Source organism: Macrobrachium rosenbergii, chromosome 30 (genome assembly GCF_040412425.1).
Source record: "Macrobrachium rosenbergii isolate ZJJX-2024 chromosome 30, ASM4041242v1, whole genome shotgun sequence".
Classification (NCBI taxonomy): domain Eukaryota; kingdom Metazoa; phylum Arthropoda; class Malacostraca; order Decapoda; family Palaemonidae; genus Macrobrachium; species Macrobrachium rosenbergii.
The window spans coordinates 28,862,991-28,882,990 of NC_089770.1; the positions used below are offsets into that span (position 1 = coordinate 28,862,991).

General features: G+C 32.9%; 1 long non-coding RNA gene across 1 annotated transcript; it reads left to right on the forward strand.

Annotated features, from left to right (window-relative positions):
- Positions 1-5,698: 5,698 nt before the first annotated feature.
- On the forward strand, positions 5,699-10,504 carry LOC136854792 (uncharacterized). Its single transcript, XR_010857803.1, has 4 exons — positions 5,699-5,732; positions 9,724-9,820; positions 10,004-10,108; positions 10,383-10,504. It is a non-coding gene; the product is annotated as an uncharacterized lncRNA (long non-coding RNA).
- Positions 10,505-20,000: the final 9,496 nt, after the last annotated feature.

The window sequence follows — 20,000 nt, forward strand, 5'->3', positions numbered from 1 at the left end:
ATATATATACATACATACATATATATATATATATATATATATATATATATATATATATATATATATATATATATATATATATATATATATATATATATATATATATATATATATATATATATATATATATATATATATATATATATATGCGTGTGTGTGTGTTGTTACGCATAGAAACAACTTAAAACACGCACAGGGAGCGAATAATGCATAATTGTTCAATGTTTATGAAGGTCTTGAATTACTGGGTTAGAGGCTCATCATAATTTGAATTCGTTTATTGTGGCCAACCACAGAATGAGAGAGTAAACGAAGGAGAGATTCAAATTTATTTTCTGATGACTACATGAATTTTTGTCGTGAATCAGAGGATGAGTGGACAATAGCCAATGTTATTGCCTTAAGAATCCGACCGCGTGGGCAAAGCAGGTCTGAATAAAATGAATAACGAACATCAGGAAGAGAAAGAGAGAAGGGATTATGGAAAGAGTACACTCCGAAGCAACCAGCAATATACTAAATATTTAATTAGTCAGTCACTAACATACTCTGTGGTAGACGCGTTAGTTGGAGACCTTATAATTAAAAGGAGACTCCTGAGTTAGTGAGAATAAAATAAGCAAGAGAATAATTTCGTAAAAAAAAAAAAAGTCTCGGAGCTGATTACCGAGGCAAAATATTAATGACGATTGCGTCATTGAAGGTCGAGTTTCTTTCCTGTCTGTTCAGTGGAACCTTGCTTAACAAGCTCATTGTCTTTCCGGCTTGTTCCGTGCGGATATGTGGCCATTGTTTAATAATAATAATAATAATAATAATAATAATAATAATAATAATAATAATAATTTAATGGCTCAGAGAAGTGACATGCAGTGCTTGGTGCAAACACAGTTGCACTAAGTAGAGGCCACACGTATCAAAGACGGACTATTGGCCACCATCATACTTCGTGTAACTTTGCTTCTCAGCACATTCATTATCATTCAGCCTAAAAAGCAATAAACGATTAAACATTATCCTACGATGGTAATGATGTTATCGAAACTTCGACAAGAGAAATTGTACTTTTCCGCAAGTTGTGATATATTTTTATGTATTCTCTTTAAATATACGTAAAGTGGAAATGCGTGTTATGTAGAAGAAGAATATAATGATTTGTTGTGTTTGTATTTAGTAATGAAAAACGTTGTCTTAGCTGTTTCGTGTGTTCAATTGTAAGTATACTTGTAATAGTGCTTAACTACCGGTATTGGTTGTTTGTCCCAGTGGTTAGTCGAAGGTTTGGTGTCGGTCAAAGACGGCCGCGAGGCAGAGTGGTTTGAGGTAGCAGGGACTCAAAGAATGCAGTCATAGTTGTTGGTGCCTTCAAGTACACTTTAGTATTCATATTCATCTTTAAGTACATTTAGGGAAAACTTCCTTTAGGAGATATGCATATCTTAATGTAAGGAGAATTTCTTGAGGTGTGATTTGGATAAGGGTCACGAAATAGAGATTGTGCTCACGCCAATCTGACTACTGTATTTCGAGCTAGGAACATTGAATGCGCCAACAGTAAGTTTATGTCGTTTGTTTAGTTAATATAAACAACGCAATGCATTGATTTAATCACAATTTGAACTGTCATAAGACTGAAGTAACCTGGGTGTCGTAGTATAAGACTTTTGCTACGTTTGGGTCAGTACGTTTCGAATCGTTTAGGCTATACGATAACACTGACGATTGGAAATGCTCTACTTATTCTGAATGAGTCGGAATAGATGGGTCTAGTCAACTCTATTGAGTAACACTTGCATCTTTCTTTGCGTCCAATTGTGTATTATAAACCTCATTCTCCCTTACTGAGTATGGGTTCGAATAATTCCATGGGTGTCAAGATTTCTTAATATGCTACTAAGGTTGGATCTTATGCTTTTAAGTGGCTGCGTCATCCGAAGTGTGAAAAAATCGAGAAGTTAAGAGGTCTTAGCGACTATTAAAAATTCATTTATGCCTGATAATAGACCAGTAGATTCTCTCTCTCTCTCTCTCTCTCTCTCTCTCTCTCTCTCTCTCTCTCTATATATATATATATATATATATATATATATATATATATATATATATATATATATATATATATATATATATATATATATATATATATATATATATATATATATATATATATATATATATATATATATATATATATATATATATATATATATATATATATATACACATATATATAAAATATATAATATATATATACACATATATATATATATATATATATATATATATATATATATATATATATATATATATATATATATATATATATATATATATATATATATATATATATATATATATATATATTGCGTGTGTGTCTGCAGATTACTCATTGGAAAATTGGTTCAGATAATATGTTAAGTTTTACATTTTCCTTTCCTTTTTTTTTTTTTCTTAATCGGTCATCTCGAATTCAAGTAAAAAGGGAACATCATAAAAACAGAAGCCCGGCAGCCGTTTGCAGCCTGTTACTTTTTAGATTTTAATGTCTTTTGAAAAGTTCAGATTTCAGAAACTCATTTTTCTGCCGCCATCTGAGATTAAACTTGGCGACCAGCACATTCGTTTCCATGTCTGAAAGATAGTTCTGACTGGCTGTCAGGAAACTCTGTTTCTATTGGTCAAGAGCTTCAAGTAGTATCATCATCTTCCAGGACGGAAACAGGTTTGAGAAATACAAGATTCGAAGTCACCGTCTGAATCTGAGAATGGTTGTGGAAGCGACGGCGTAAGATGGTGAGACAGGGTAAAGAGTATGAAATAGATGGAATCATTGGTGAGATTCTGTTTTACAGAAGCGAGACTATGAATAACTCGATCTGGTCCGAAGGTTATGTCTTTTCAGTGAAAATTTTCAGATGATTTAAGAACAGAAATAACTGTCCCGTAGATAAGGGAAAACAGGATAGAGTTAATGTAGGATTACTACAGCCCAGTATTGTTTAGTGTGCCTAGAACGACGTGCATATGGATCTGAAGTGTTGATCGAGGAGAGCAGAAAGGCCTTGAAGAAGAGAAACGTGGAGCAATATTATTGTTTGTCAGGAAATACTTTTGAGAACACATTTCGGATTAGTACAAAATGCAGCAAATGGGAAAATAATGTGAAATTTGTTTTGGAATGTATAGACTGAATAGTGACTCATTATTGCCCTCGAATCAAATGTTTTCATTTCTATGTGGCCCTTTGAAATTCTTGTGGCGAAATAATATTATAAGCTGGGGAAGTTTTTCAAACAGTAGAAATGAAACGTGCCTGACATATGGAATGGTTCAGGCTTTTGGATGGTACAGTATTCATTAGTAAGTACTGAGGTAGCTAAAATGTTGAAGAGTTCACAAGGGGATATAAAACTTTTTGAGCAGAGGGTAAATATCACTGCTAATACTGGAAATAATTCCGTTTGGCGTAATGGACTTGTGTCTCTGAAAGTAATGTTTACTACTCCTGTATTTTTACATGTTTCATTCATGATGTGCTCGATTTTACTAACTAATGAAACAATGAAATATTTTTAATTAATTAGCAAAATTGTGGAAAACAGCGATTGTAAATGATATTTGGAAAAAAATATTAATCCAGTTACTTTTTACTGCTGAAATACATCAACCAGTCAGAAGCAGGATAGAAGCTTTGATAATATCGACTGCAGACCGAACCCAGGGTAATGGAATGGTGAAGAGAGAGAAGGTCTGAAAACGGTCGACGAATGAAGGTTTGTGGAAGGAAGTAGAAAGCCAAACGAGAAGAGAGACGAATAATGGGGGGGTTGGGGGCAAGGAGAATAGCAACCGGAGACCTGAAAGAGTTCGGGAAATAAAAAGTTTGCTTATGAAGACAGAAGTTGGAAGACATGAGAAAAGGCCCCTGCTAAAATAAAGTTGCTCTACTTATAGTACATGATCCGAACTATGAAAAAAGAAAAAAATGTCAAGATTGAAGGTTATGTATCCAAATAGTAACTGGGAGGGTGGGAAATGTGGCGATACAAAATAGATGTGATAAATGGTTAGTAAAAATGATAATGTTGATCAGACTGCTTCGGGTGGCTTAGTCATGTAGGGAGAATGGGAAAAAATAGAATGGCCGAAGGGAAACATATTTGAGAGAGAGAACTCTTTAAGACAAAGGAGAAAGACGCAAAATGTGTAAACGGGATCGATCCACTGCTGATAAGACTTAACCTTACTGCAGCTGAAGCGGTTTCTCCATTGTTGTAGTAATTATCAAATGAATTTGAGAAGGGCGTCTGGGTTGTTTATCTCTGAAAATAGCTTCATGGAATAACAGATTACGATGGATTTCTTAGTCTCAAAATATATGCATTTTGAGTGTACATAAAAAAATTGTTCATTCTCTTTGGTGATGGAAATGACATGAAAGAAGTCCACTTCGGGGTTTTGTGTTATAATTTGAAAAAAACAGTACCAAATCACTGAAAAATACATGGGGTACAAGATCTACGACAAATTTAACCACTTGTAGGCTTGGTTTCAAATGAATTGCATGATGCAGAGAGAGATAGAGAGAATACGTGAAGGGTTTCACCCCGGTGGGGTGTAGATTATCTCGCCTTGTCCTGTTTCGAATTGGATTTTATGGCTGTACACAATTTGAAGGAGTACTGATCACTCACGTCCTTTCCTTTTCTCCTCAATCTCTCTCTGTCGCTCCCTCTGCACCTCAGCTGGAATCCACAACGGTTGAGAAACAACCAGGCTCCTGCTCCACTGCATAGACCATCAGAGGCAAATGATATTTTGGGGGAATATATTTTTCTCAGTCCTTCCTCGCCCAGTTATTGATCGAACGCTGATCATTCACCGAATGAAATGCATGCATCCCAACTTGCAATCTGTGGTCACAGTAAGAGAGAGAGAGAGAGAGAGAGAGAGAGAGAGAGAGAGAGAGAGAGAGAGAGAGAGAGAGAGGTCAGCATAACACTGTAAACATAGATAAATGCATAACATGAAAATATGGATGATCTCTTGCATAAAGATCTTTGAACCCGCTTCCCTAAATTAGCGGAAATAAATACGATCTTTGAAAAGTTGTCCGGCCATTTCTTGGGCCCATGAAAGGTATGAATTAATTATAATAAGTAATCTGGAGTCTTCAATTAAACCTACGAACGCTAGGTATGCTTCAAGCCAAAAAGAATTCGAGATCATAGGATGGGAAATGCAGCATCTCAACATTCAGGCTTGAAAACAGGTTTCCTGCGAACTATCAAAACTAGATACATTTTTCCTGTGTGTCTAAGTTTTCCTCGGCTTTCTTCACTGACACAACTCTTATCCCGAGGGATGAAATTCAAAAGTTTAAAGAAGATTAAAAAGGAGATCAAAGTTTTCAGATAGGTATCATTCATGGCACATTTTGCCAAGACCCGAATGCCGATGAAATCAAGACCCTATTTGAATTCTTCATAAACACCATCTTTTGCTCAAAGCCTTGCTGAGCCTTTATAATCGTTAATAAGTTTAAGAAAAAATAAAGAGATAAAGGCATAAAGTCTTTCTCTGCTGTGAAGGACAATACTGATTGGTCAACAGGCAGCTCGCCTGCCATTGGTCAGTTGCTATTGTGGGCGCGGTTTCTCAAGCATAAATAAGGTTTGCAGGCAGGTATCCCATCAGTGAATCACCAGAGTCGATCCGTGTGTGCTTGTCAGGTACATTGTTCTGTAAAAGTATATTCTGTGGTTGCGGTAAGAGTGAGTACGTGATGGCTTTGCATAATTATCATAAACGTGGAAGTTTCATTGTTATTTGAATAGGTGGTTGACGTCATGCATTATGAATAACGCTATATTACTAGACCTTCAGTTGACTCTAGATACTCTGTTTATTCTTTTGGCTCTTGGACCTCTATGACGCTCGTACCAGAACCCTCCACATGAAATAAGTTGGTTTTTCAGAGTGCAGAAGTTCCCACCTGAACATAACATCTTATCACAATTATGCAAATACTCTCCCTATTGCTTCTGTTGTGAGAGGAGTCACTGGAAGGCGTTTCGGAAAAGACTTCCACCTAACGTCCCCAAATACTGCGATGTTCATCCTAATCTTGTTGTTTAGCCTTTCCTCTCGCTGTACGGATAGTCAGACCATTCTTCCCAACAGCTGCAGTCTTCCATTCCTTAAGAAGGGAAGGCCAAGACACCACCTCATTACCTACCGCTTTCCTGTCTCTTTTTTTTTTCCGTGTTTGGTTCAGGCCTAGACTAGTTAGGGCCAAATAATCTGTAGTTCAGGCGTATACAAGAATTCATCTCTTCCCTCAAAGGAACTTACCTGATCTTAATTCACGATATTTTTACATGATAAACACGATAACGCAGAAATTCATCCATGCATTTGTTTTGAATTTTGTTTTTCTGGGGGTTACTGAGGGGCTAAAGAGTGATCGACCTTATTTAGGAAAGCTTCGGACCTCAGTATTCTTTTTCAAACATTTATTCAATTTGTTTCAGCACGATGTAATAGAAGCGGAGATTCAATGGTGATTGTAATATGTATGTATGTATATATATGTGTGTATATATATATATATATATATATATATATATATATATATATATATATATATATACACACACACACAATCAGGAGATCCATAAGACAAGAAGTCTTCAAAGTTCTTTATTTAGAAACGTTTCGTGCAATCCTTTGCACATCATCAGTCTGCAATAAATTATAAAGAGCAGTTAAAACTAAAGTTAAAATAACAATTATACCGACAGTAAAAATTTTTAAAGTCAACATAAAGCAGAAAAATTTTTATGAAAAATAAAGTAAAATAAAATAAATAAATAAATATATTAAAATTCATCAAGTTTGTGAAGGAAATTTAACTACCTTACAGTACAACGCAAGAGGGAAGAATGGCCAGAAGAAACGTCAATGCCCAGACAACACCTTAAGAGAGAGAGAGAAACCGCAGAAGTGTTACTATTCAAATTAGGGGATAGGTGCTTTATATATAATGACTCAAGGGTAGTTAAAAAGGCAGTTTGAGATGTAGCACTGAGAATCGAAAATGTGTTTTTTCAACATGAATTTTACATTTAGTAGCATGTGTTCGAATGCTAGAAAGTTCTGGACTGATATACGGAACCTGTACGATAACTGAGTCCTAAGTGGCTGTAATAGCGGACTTGCAACAGTCTTTTACTGGAACCAACATAAGTACCAAGACATCTTGGGCATTCAAATTTATAAATAATGCTGGACCGCATAAAATCCTGCAACTTGTCCTTATAGGAGAAAAAATTTCCAACCTTTTTTGGATTCATAGGAATCAAATTTAATTTTAAAAAACCTATTTCTCTTTCGATGATACTTTTTATTTTTGAACGTAATTTGTCCGAGGTAAAGGGAATAACAGCATACATGTTCAATTTAGGAACATTAAAGTTTTCAGAGGAGGGAGACATATATTTAGAAAGCATATTATTAATTATTTTCTGGACTAGGAATTGAGGATACGAATTAGCCGAAAAACTTTGATAAATAATCGATTTCAAGTGAAAACTGGACCAACTAGAAGTATATTTGAGAGCTCGATGTACCAATGTTGTAATAGAATTGATCTTAAAAGAATAAAAACAAGAGCTAAAATAGTTACTGCCCAAGCCTGTAAACGTATTCTTACGATAAACAGAAGTCGTAAAGGCATGCTGATCTCTAGTAATTTTTACATCCAAAAAAGATAACGAATTTTGTTGTTCAGTCTCAATAGTAAATTTCATATTGGGATGTACAGAATTAATAAAATCAAGAAATTCATGACATTGCCAAGGATAAGTGAATAGGGCAAAAGTGTCATCAACATATCGTTTATATAGAACAGGCTTAAACTGGGCTGGGCAATTATTTAAAAATTCTTCTTCTAAATAACTCATGAAGAAGTTAGCAAACAACGGGCCCAAAGGGGAACCCATAGCTACTCCCCTTGACCTGCAAGTAGAGAGCATTATTAAAAATAAAAACAGTGTCTTGCACTGCAAGCTCAAGTAAGGATTTAAAAGACTTCTGCTAAAACCATGAAATACATCATCAACTCTAAAGATTTTGTCAAGAATAATTTCAATAGTTTCTGAGACCGGGACATTGTAAACAAAGCTTCAACGTCAAAACTTGTCATAAAGAGGTCACCGTCTTGCTGGACAATTAGCTGTTGAAATTCGTACCCATTTTTTATGGCAAACTGTGATATGGAAAACTCATTTAAAAGTGTTACAATAAATTTGGAGATTTTATAAGTAGGGCTATTATATGCCGACATAATTGGTCTAAGAGGAATATCTTCCTTATGAATTTTTGGTAGTCCGTAAAGTATGCTAAATGATGAGCCAGTAACAATATGAAATTTACTATTGAGACTGAACAACAAAATTCGTTATCTTTTTTGGATGTAAAAATTACTAGAGATCAGCATGCCTTTACGACTTCTGTTTATCGTAAGAATACGTTTACAGGCTTGGGCAGTAACTATTTTAGCTCTTGTTTTATTCTTTTTAAGATCAATTCTATTACAACATTGGTACATCGAGCTCTCAAATATACTTCTAGTTGGTCCAATTTTCACTTGGAAATCGATTATTTATCAAAGTTTTTTTCGGCTAATTCGTTGTATCCTCAATTCCTAGTCCAGAAAATAATTAATAATATGCTTTTCTAAATATATGTCTCCCTCCTCTGAAAACTTTAATGTTCCTAAATTGAACATGTATGCTGTTATTCCTTTACCCACTCGGACAAATTACGTTCAAAAATAAAAAGTATCATCGAAAGAGAAATAGGTTTTTAAAATTAAATTTGATTCCTATGAATCCAAAAGGTTGGAAATTTGTTCTCCTATAAGGACAAGTTGCAGGATTTTATGCGGTCCAGCATTATTTATAAATTTGAATGCCCAAGATGTCTTGGTACTTATGTTGGTTCCAGTAAAAGACTGTTGCAAGTCCGCTATTACAGCCACTTAGGACTCAGTTATCGTACAGGTTCCCGTATATCCAATCCAGAACTTTCTAGCATTCGAACACATGCTACTAAATGTAAAATTCATGTTGAAAAAACACATTTTTCGATTCTCAGTGCTACATCTCAAACTGCCTTTTTAACTACCCTTGAGTCATTATATATAAAGCACCTATCCCTAATTTGAATAGTAACACTTCTGCGGTTTCTCTCTCTCGATTAAGGTGTTGTCTGGGCATTGACGTTTCTTCTGGCCATTCTTCCTCTTGCGTTGTACTGTAAGGTAGTTAAATTTCCTTCACAAACTTGATGAATTTTAATATATTTATTTATTTATTTTATTTTACTTTATTTTTTCATAAAAAATTTTTCTGCTTTTATGTTAACTTTAAAAATTTTTACTGTCGGTATAATTGTTATTTTAACTTTAGTTTTAACTGCTCTTTTATAATTTATTGCAGACTGATGATGTGCAAAGGATTGCACGAAACGTTTCTAAATAAAGAACTTTGAAGACTTCTTGTCTTATGGATCTCCTGATTGTGAATTTGCCGCTTGACTGTTGGCTATATATATATATATATATATATATATATATATATATATATATATATATATATATATATTAGATATGATAAAAACGAATGATAATGAGGTTAACCAATATTCATTTGTTCTCAGGTCTTCATCCGTTGAAATGCGTCTCTTTCTTGGAATGGTCCTGGCTTTTGTGGTCCTCCTGGGACTGCTGGCCGAAGGGGAAGGGACCCCATACGGAGTGAGTATAGAATCAGGAGAACTTCAATTTATTAACTTTTTATATATATATATATATATATATATATATATATATATATATATATATATATATATATATATATATATATATATATATATATATATATATATATATATATATACATATATATATACGTAAATTGACGTCACTTTGGCATTTCAGGGTGGAGGAAGACCACCTAAACCAGGACCAACACAGTGCTGCCCACCTCACTGCCCCTGCTGTGACCCATACAAACCATGCACTTGCAAAATCCCATGCCCAGAGGTCAGTAGCTGTTGGAAAGAACCTGCCATTTTTTTTTTGTCTAGGAACCAGCTTCTTGAATGCTGGGAAAGATCCGATTCAGAAAAGAGCTGTGTGACTTTGTTGATACATATGGATCATATGCTGTAGGAATGCTTCTTATTTACTGTTGCTATTGTTTGTTTTGATATCATGTCAGTTATAACTACTTTTCAAAAAATTTTGTGTCACGTTCGTCAACAACAGAGTTGCAAAATGATTATTAATTCTTTTCGTTTTCCCTCCTCTCTTTCAGGATTCGAAGACTGACGGGTGATGACACCGACCGTTGAAGAAAGTTCCATCTAGAGGTGAATTGGAAGCTGTTACTGGAAACGAGATGTCAGTTTTTCAGTTAATTAAAAGATTTCATGTTTAGATTTGTTTTATTGGACCTATATTTGGAAATAATGATCATAAAATTACAATGCAGTCTAATATTAATAAGCCATGGGGATGTATGTGAATTATGAGTGGCAAGCTAGTGAAATGAATATATGCACCTTGTATATACTAGCCATTATAGCCTGCCTGGTAGCATCTACACACACACACACACACACACACATATATATATATATATATATATATATATATATATATATATATATATATATATATATATATATATATATATATATATATATTATATACTAAAGAACCTCATTCAAACTGGATCCCATTAGATACCATCCAGTTTGAATGAGGTCCTTTAATAATTCTTCTAATGGACAGAACAATTGTGTATGTGATAAAGTTAATATATATATATATATATATATATATATATATATATATATATATATATATATATATATATATATATATATATATATATATATTGTGTGCGTGTGTGTTGGCAAATCTTTTAATAAAATTAAGTGATCACTTCGAGGACAAAGTTTTAGGTCCGTTGATGATTATATTATAACTCATATTACACATGTAACGTTTTTATTGAAATGCAGAATTGTTACTTTTTATTCTCAAACGACGTATGTACATAATACAGTATATATATATATATATATATATATATATATATATATATATATATATATATATATGTTTATACATATACATACATACATACATATATATATATATATATATATATATAATAATATATATATATATATATATATATATATATATATATATATATATATATATATATATATATATATATATATATATATATATATATATATATATATGTATATGATAACTTTAAATCGTGATTCGTTTATCACTCATCAGAAACTAGGTGTTTAGGTCCTAATAGGTTTCAGCTGAACGTTTTTCTAAGCCGCTGAAGAAGGACTAATACACAGTGGTATAAATTACAACAAAAACATCTGCATACACTGTCTATTTTGCCCCTTCCCAATTGATATTATGATTGTTCTCACTGACATATATAAAATTTCCGCTGTTCCCTGTGCATACCTCTTTTTACCAGTTTGACCAATGCAAAAGCTGTTACAAGACTTACATGTATTTTTATATATGCGCCTTTTATTATTGTCGGGAGAGTTCTTTATAAGCACATTTTGCAAATTTCTTTTGAAATTGTAAATATGGTACAATAAAAACTCACAATGAAAATTTTCCGTCCAGGCCAATTATTTGCTCAATTGGTTCATCATCTAACAATCTAGCAAATTACCTAGTGGATATTCTTAACCCACTGGTTGGTACCATCTCCGAAGTTCATATCGAGAATAATGTGGTCCTGATAAATATAAACTAAATAATATACAGATTAGTAATGAATCCAGGCTTGTAAATTCCTATGAGCATTTTGCATATTTAACCATGAAAATATTGATGATGAAATGGATGAGAATAGGAATACTGGCAAAAAACTGAAATATCCTGACTGTGTATTAGAAGTAGCAAAAAAGACTATATTAAGACAAAAAAGAATCTTACAACATAAAATATTTGCCTGTAAAACCGCATAACAAAATTTATAAAACTAAACTAAATAATATTACTTTTCAGTGCATTATTAGAATAAACTAGCTTTTTCAACCCCGCTCAGATGATTATATAGTTGTTCTTACAAACATACAAAAATTCCACTTTTCACCTGTGCATTTCTTATGCTGCTCTGTTTTCTTTTCGAGTGTTTTTCCAGTTTGTTCAATATAGTAGTTATCACAAGACTTACGTGGAATCTTATATACACATACCTTAATATTGTTTCCTTAAATTCCACATTAACTCCAAAATTCTCAAGAAGATGGGTTATAACTTTCACAATAATATATGGTAGCTCAGGCAAATGGTATTATTTTATGTTGTAAGTTTCTTTTTTGATACTGTCTAATGCAGAGTCAGGATATTCCAGTTTCTAGCCTGTGTTCCCAATCTTATCGAGTTCATCATCAATCCGTTAATGGCTACATATATGTAATTCTCTTAAGAACACAGAAGTAAACACTGATTTCTTAATTTTATTGCTGTGACCAGAATAAGAATGTACACAGGCAGGAATATTGGTATTTTTTCTTTAAGAGCTGTATTGCAACATGCATTAGGCAATCCTAAAAGGGATGGCTGCTAATTGATTTAACTTGTCGAAAGAGTTATTTTGATCTTTGTTCCCTGGCCTTGTGCAAATTTGTCAACATACCCGAAACATAATGCACTGAGATGGACAATTTTGTTAAACATTTTGCTTTGAAAAAATCCCATACACAAAATATTCAACCCTGGTTATAGGGGGTTACCTATAGCCATACCAAATTTTTGTTAGTAAAAGTTCCCACTGAAATATCGTTGAGTCTGGTTTTATAAGTTAAGTATATCTTAATTTAAACAGACCACTGAGCTGATTAACAGGTCTCCTAGGGCTGGCCCGAAGGATTAGATTTATTTTACGTGGCTAAGAACCAACTGGTTACCTAACAACGGGACTTACAGCTTATTGTGGAATCCGAACCATTGGAGAGTCGAACGCTGGGCCAACAGCGTGCTAGTCGAGAGCTCTACCCACCCTTCCAATAAAGAACTGTTTTATAAAAAGGAGTTATTGTCTTAATGAGAATATCAGTCAAGGCATGTATAAAACTGATCCTATAATAATAATAAAAAAATGGTAAAATGCTTCAATTCTAAGGATGGTAGTAGATCTGTATGGAAAAAGGATTATCATATTTGTAAACATACTACCGGACCATAGCACCATGAATTTTATCGCCCTTCCCCTTTCACACACACACACACACACACACACACATTATATATATATATTGTAACGTGGGAAACCACTTTATAAACAAACCCAACTTCCAAACTGATTTATAAAATAAATGTAGTATTTTTCATACTGATAACTAACTGACGAAGGGCGTGAGAAACCAGCCCCTAAATAACTTTCTGTCCATGCTCCCCTTTTTGGTACATCTTTTATCTTTCCTATGACCTGGTGACTGATTGAAATACTTCCTTTCTGAATACTTCCTTTCTGATGAAAGATGAATGGAGACAGAATTCTGCCGAGACCTGTCAGATAGGTTGAGTCCCATATAGAAACTGGCGAGCATGGGTTGCCAGAGGTCACCAGGATTTGAAGGAAAACAGAGATCATGACACACATGCTTGAGCTGCCATCTTGAGCACTAAGGCCAGATGCCGATGTCCCAGTGCCCTCTGAGAAGAGCCAGAAAATAATCCTCCGAGGGCATAAAAAGCCAGGCACAGCTGGGCTCACTCTGAAATCACCCTGGCTCCAGATCCAACACACCTGTAACCTGTTGCTCCTCACTGAGTTGACCCTCATGTGGCCATCTTTCGGCCCCTAGTCACATTACCTGTGCATTCCCACTAAACTCATCCCTCCATTTCTGGTGCATTTTCGACAAGGCTCTCCATCGCTATGTTCTACTATAACGTCCCTGATTTGAGGTTCTTTCAAACAGTCACATAACTTTAACCTTTGACTGAATTTAATTTTCTTTACTGAAGTGCAATTTTCTCACAAAGTCCTGACTCAGTTAACCCAGTGTGGAGTTTTAGTGTAAGCATCTCACACCAGATTTGAGTTATCTTGGCACCATATGTGAAACCCTTGGTTCGCCCAATGTTGTTATAATTTTCTATACTTAATCGCTGTCATTTTCTAATTGCAGACATTGTCGCAAGCTGTGGAAACAACTGCTTGTCTTGTACTTCTTGTAATGGCACTCCCACTGTAATCAGTTCTTCAGTGTTACCTTGAAGAGGATTTCCCCATAGATTCTTTGATATTTGAATAGTTGCTGAATTATCTAGAGACAGGGCAGAACATTACTTTACCTGCCTATCATTCCCCATTCTTCTGATTGACATGTTTAATTGTAAATACATTCCATTTAAAGTAAACCTAAGTGTTTATACTCAACAGGTCCTTGTTGAAATATGGCCCTCAGCCCAACTGTTTTTCTTTTAAGGTTCTACCTGACCTAACAATTGCAGTCAGAGTGACGAGATTTCATAGTAAGTTCCCTGTTCACCAGGTAGACCCCTGGCTTGGATCCCTGGGCAATGAATACAGTAAGTAGGTCAGCTGAAAACCTTAATAATACACACACACACACACACACACACATATATATATATATATATATATATATATATATATATATATATATATATATATATATATATATATATATACATATACATATATATATATATATTATATGTATATATATATATATATATATATATATATATATATATATATATATATATATATATATATATGATTTATATATACATATACATATATTTGTGTATATATTATATATATGTACATATATATATATATATATATATATATATATATATATATATATATATATATATATATATATATATATATATATATGATTTATATATACATTTATATAATAAGTCCTCACGTGAAAATGAAAGGAATTGGTACCAAGACTTTCAAATTTTATTCCAAAGTCATCTTCAGGGTACTGAACAGAGTTAAGAGAATAACATATACAAGAAAGCAATATGGGTCACAGATAACAATAAAATAAAATAAGTCAACAAGCTATTTAAGTATGTAAACAACATTCTTCAAAAAACAAAAAACATACTTAGTGGAAATATGTAATTACTACAAATGCCAGTACAAAACTATCTGTTTGTAAAAAATCTAACAGCTTGTTTTACTCTTGCATCCTTAAGAATAAAGCTTTTTAACAATTCGTCCATCTTAAAAAGACCTTCGCTCAAATTCATATTACTAAAAGAACTAATGAGGCATCCTTCGACCAACAATCTGTCATGCAACGAGGAACTCTTAAAAACAACTGCAGCTGAATTCCAATCTATTGGGTGTTCAAAGTCTCTTACGTGACAAAAAATGGCGCTTGAGCTGGTTGCAACCCGTACATTATATTTATGCTGTGTAACTCTCTTACTTAGTTCCTTACCAGATTGTCCAATATAAGGTAAATTACAAGTTGAGCAATCAATTTTGTACACCCCTCCTGCTGGCATTTCTGGTTTGTTACAAAACAACAAATTCTTGATAGACGAAGTATTACTAAAAACAACATTTATTTTCAGACATTTCAGGCTACGTACAATCGATAAAAATTCACATCGGTATGGCAAAACTAAAATATTTTCAATGTCATAATTACTTGACCTATCATGACTATAAAATGTTTTTTTGGCACTTTGGAGGCAACCATCGATAAAATTCTGTGACCCATATTGCTTTCTTGTATATGTTATTCTCTTAACTCTGTTCAGTACCCTGAAGATAACTTTGGAATAAAAGTTGAAAGTCTTGGTACCAATTCCTTTCATTTTCACGTGAGGACTTATTATATACTTCATCCCACGGGACCATTGTGGAAATTATATATATATATATATATATATATATATATATATATATATATATATATATATATATATATATATATATATATATATATATTTGTGTGCATGTATTATATATATGTATTATATATATATATATATATATATATATATATATATATATATATATATATATATATATATATATATATATATATATATATATATATATTAATATACCATTATTATTTGCAATAGCACATGGAGCTCCATGTATTCAAAATTAATGTAAAAACTAAAAACGTAAAATCAAGACAGTGAGTTAACTCACAACCACACAGAATCCAGGAACAGGGAAGTGGTTAAAACACCCCTGAACATTAGCTGTAGCTAAATCCTCAAAGTCTTGATGAAAAACTCCACCCCTTCTCTCTAAGCATATTATAACACCTTTGTTAGCCTTTTATTTCCCATGGTACTGTCGTTCATCTCTTTATTCCAGCTCCGATCCTGTGGATTTCGCCAAGACATGGACGGAAACCGGTGAGTTAATGGACAATCGCCCACACTTGGGCCAGAGATTGAAAGGTGGGAACGAAAGCTATATAAGGACCTAACCAAGGGTCAAGCAGAGAGTTTGTTACCTCCCAGACACAGAGTAGAGTCCTTTCCAGGTTGGTCTCCAACCACCCTCTCCCCTTCTGACCTAGTCAGCCTTTGTCGTGATAACATAGTCCCACCAAAGTCCCTTGCCTTAATTAACAATAGTCTGGCCTACACATCAAGACAACACATCCTACTGGAAAAGGTACAGTTTGGATATGGAGTTTGTTGCCATGCCCATTGTTCCACTGTTATTTCATTCTTTCTAATATTCATGCCCCTTGGACTTCTGAGACAATAAGTGAAGTGTTAAATGTTTTCCATTTCAATTAATGTAAGCACCTCATAGAATTTGCTATGCTAAGTTGTTACCCTCTCAGCCTTCAGCACTCCCGAAGTGAACTTGAAAGTGTTACCCTTGCAAACCAAGTGACAGTGAGTCTGTCTTGCAGAACAGGCATTTGATGCTGTGTGCCCACCTGTTCATCCACAATGCCAGTTCCTGAATTCTCAACGCGGAAGAACACTTCAAGATTAATACCTGAAGATATATCGGCCTACGTGGCAGGGTTCCTGAGTTTAAAGACAAAATGGGATGTCCTTTTAAGAAACTGTTCTAATCATTTGTTTCAGAGAAGATTGTCCGTGAACTGTTTCATTTTCTAGGTTGTATTCATTTTTCCCCACGTGAGGTTTAACTTTGTTTATCTGTTTTTGAATAAACCTACTTATGTACAATATATCTATCAAGCCCTTTCTATCCAAAGACATGGTATAAAAAAAAAAAAAAAAAAAAAATATAAAAAAATAAATATATATATATATATATATATATATATATATATATATATATATATATATATGTATATATAAAAATGGATGTATGTATGTATGCGTGTTTATGTTCCTGCATAACTCTGAAATGCATTGAGCAATTTCAACCAAACTTAGTATACATATGACTAACTATCTGGAAAAGAATACAGTGGGGGTAAGACATCACAGGCACCGAAGGGCATCAGAAGGGTTTAGCAACTAAATAAACTCTACGAATGTATCATACCTCATTTCTGTATACATATAACTTACTATCTGGAAAAGAATACTGTGGGGGTAAGACATCACTGGCACCAAAGGGGTGTGGGTGGGAATGGTATGACATTTAAAAATAACCAAAAACGACAGATATTAATGTGGAATTCATAGTTTTTGAGGTCTCTGAGATGAATTGTGACACTCCCGGTATCCTTTAAGTCCAAGTTCAGCCCTGATAGGAAAGGGGGGTGAGAAGGGGTGAAAAATAAAATGTAAAAAATGACAGATATTAGTGTCTAATCCATAGTTTTGGAAGTCTCTAAGATGAATAGTAACTCTTCTGATGCTATTTAAGTCCAAGTTCAGCCCTGATAGGAAGCACGGAGTTGGGGGCGAAGGAGGCCGTGAGAAGGAGCAAAATATGAAATGTCAAAAATGTTGGGCAATGTAACTGAAGCAACTATCTTAACAGGAAAGGGAGCTATGAGAGAGAGAGTGAGAGGGAGAGGAAGTGAGAGAGAGGGTAGCAGGCGTGTTATGGAGGAGCTAGAGAGAGAGAGAGAGAGAGAGAGAGAGAGAGAGAGAGATAAGTTGTCGTTCAGAGTTTTCACTGGGCAGTGAGGGTTGGTGAGCTAGTATGTATATATATATATATATATATATATATATTTATATATATATATATATATATATATATAGAGGTACATACATATATATATATATATATATATATATATAGTATACATATATATATATATATATATATATATATACATATATATATATATATATATATATATATATATATATATATATATATATATATATATATATATATATATATATATATATATATATGTGTGTGTGTGTGTGTGTGTGTGTGTGTGTGTGTGTGTGTGTGTGTGTGTGTGTGTGTATATATATATATATATATATATATATATATATATATATATATATATATATATATATATATATAGAGAGAGAGAGAGAGAGAGAGAGAGAGAGAGAGATATATGAAATTTTTATCACACCATGATTTATATACAATCATGAAGCTACAAATGTCGCTTAATATCAAATTCACGCTACCTTGGGAATATCTCCGATGGAAAATTATCACCGAAGGGGAATTTATATAAGTGATAAATGAATTGGTGCCGTCGGGACACGAACCCTCGACACTGACCTATTCAGCGACTCCAGTAGAAGTTACCACCGTGCCATCAAGAGAGGTGTAAGTCATTACCGAGTCTGCTGTACTGTTTTTTCCGTCGTGAGAAGGAAATTGTACTTAGCCTCGGCAATGACCCACCTCCACCATGATAGTTCATTGGTACATTTGGAACACGCATCTCTTATTATGAAATTTTTTATCACACGTGATTTATATACAATCATGAAGCTACAAATGTCGCTTAATATCACAATTCACGCTACCTCGGGAGTATCTCTATGAACAAACACACACACACACACACACACACACACACACACACATATATATATATATATATATATATATATATACTATATATATATATAAATATGTATATATATAAATATATATATATATACTAGCATATAAATGACCAATATATATATACTATATAGGAAAATATATATATATAACGATATATATCTATATAATAAACTCTCTCTCTATCTCTCTCCAGGAAAATTCTGAACGACTCTGATAAGCTCTCTCTCTCTCTCTCTCTCTCTCTCTCTCTCTCTCTCTCTATATATATATATATATATATATATATATATATATATATATATATATATATATATATATAGATATATATATAGATATATATATATATATATATATATATATATATATATATATATATATATATATATATATATATATATATATATATATATATATATATATATATATATATATATATATATATATATATATATATATATATATATATATATATATATATATATATATATATATATATATATATATATATATATATATATATATATATATATATATATATATATATATATATATATATATATATATAGATATATAGGTATATATAATAGATATATTTATTTTACAGTATTAGTATTATATTAATAGATATAAAGTATTAATCAAAGAAGAAGCCGTATCTTTGCTTCAGTGATGGAATATTGATCATTCAGTAATATCAGAGACTTGAAAAATGTCTTGCAATCCTCAACTACTGGTCAGGAGAAGAAGCTACAGAGTATTCAGAAAATTCACTTTACTGAGAAATCCATAACAAAAACAAATAAAGAAATACATGACTGAAATACCTGGATCTGTATACGTATTCATCTCCAACCCAGTGTTTATCTGGTTTTCCTTGGCCTTTCGCCGCATCTCCACAAGTTTTCTTCATATGTC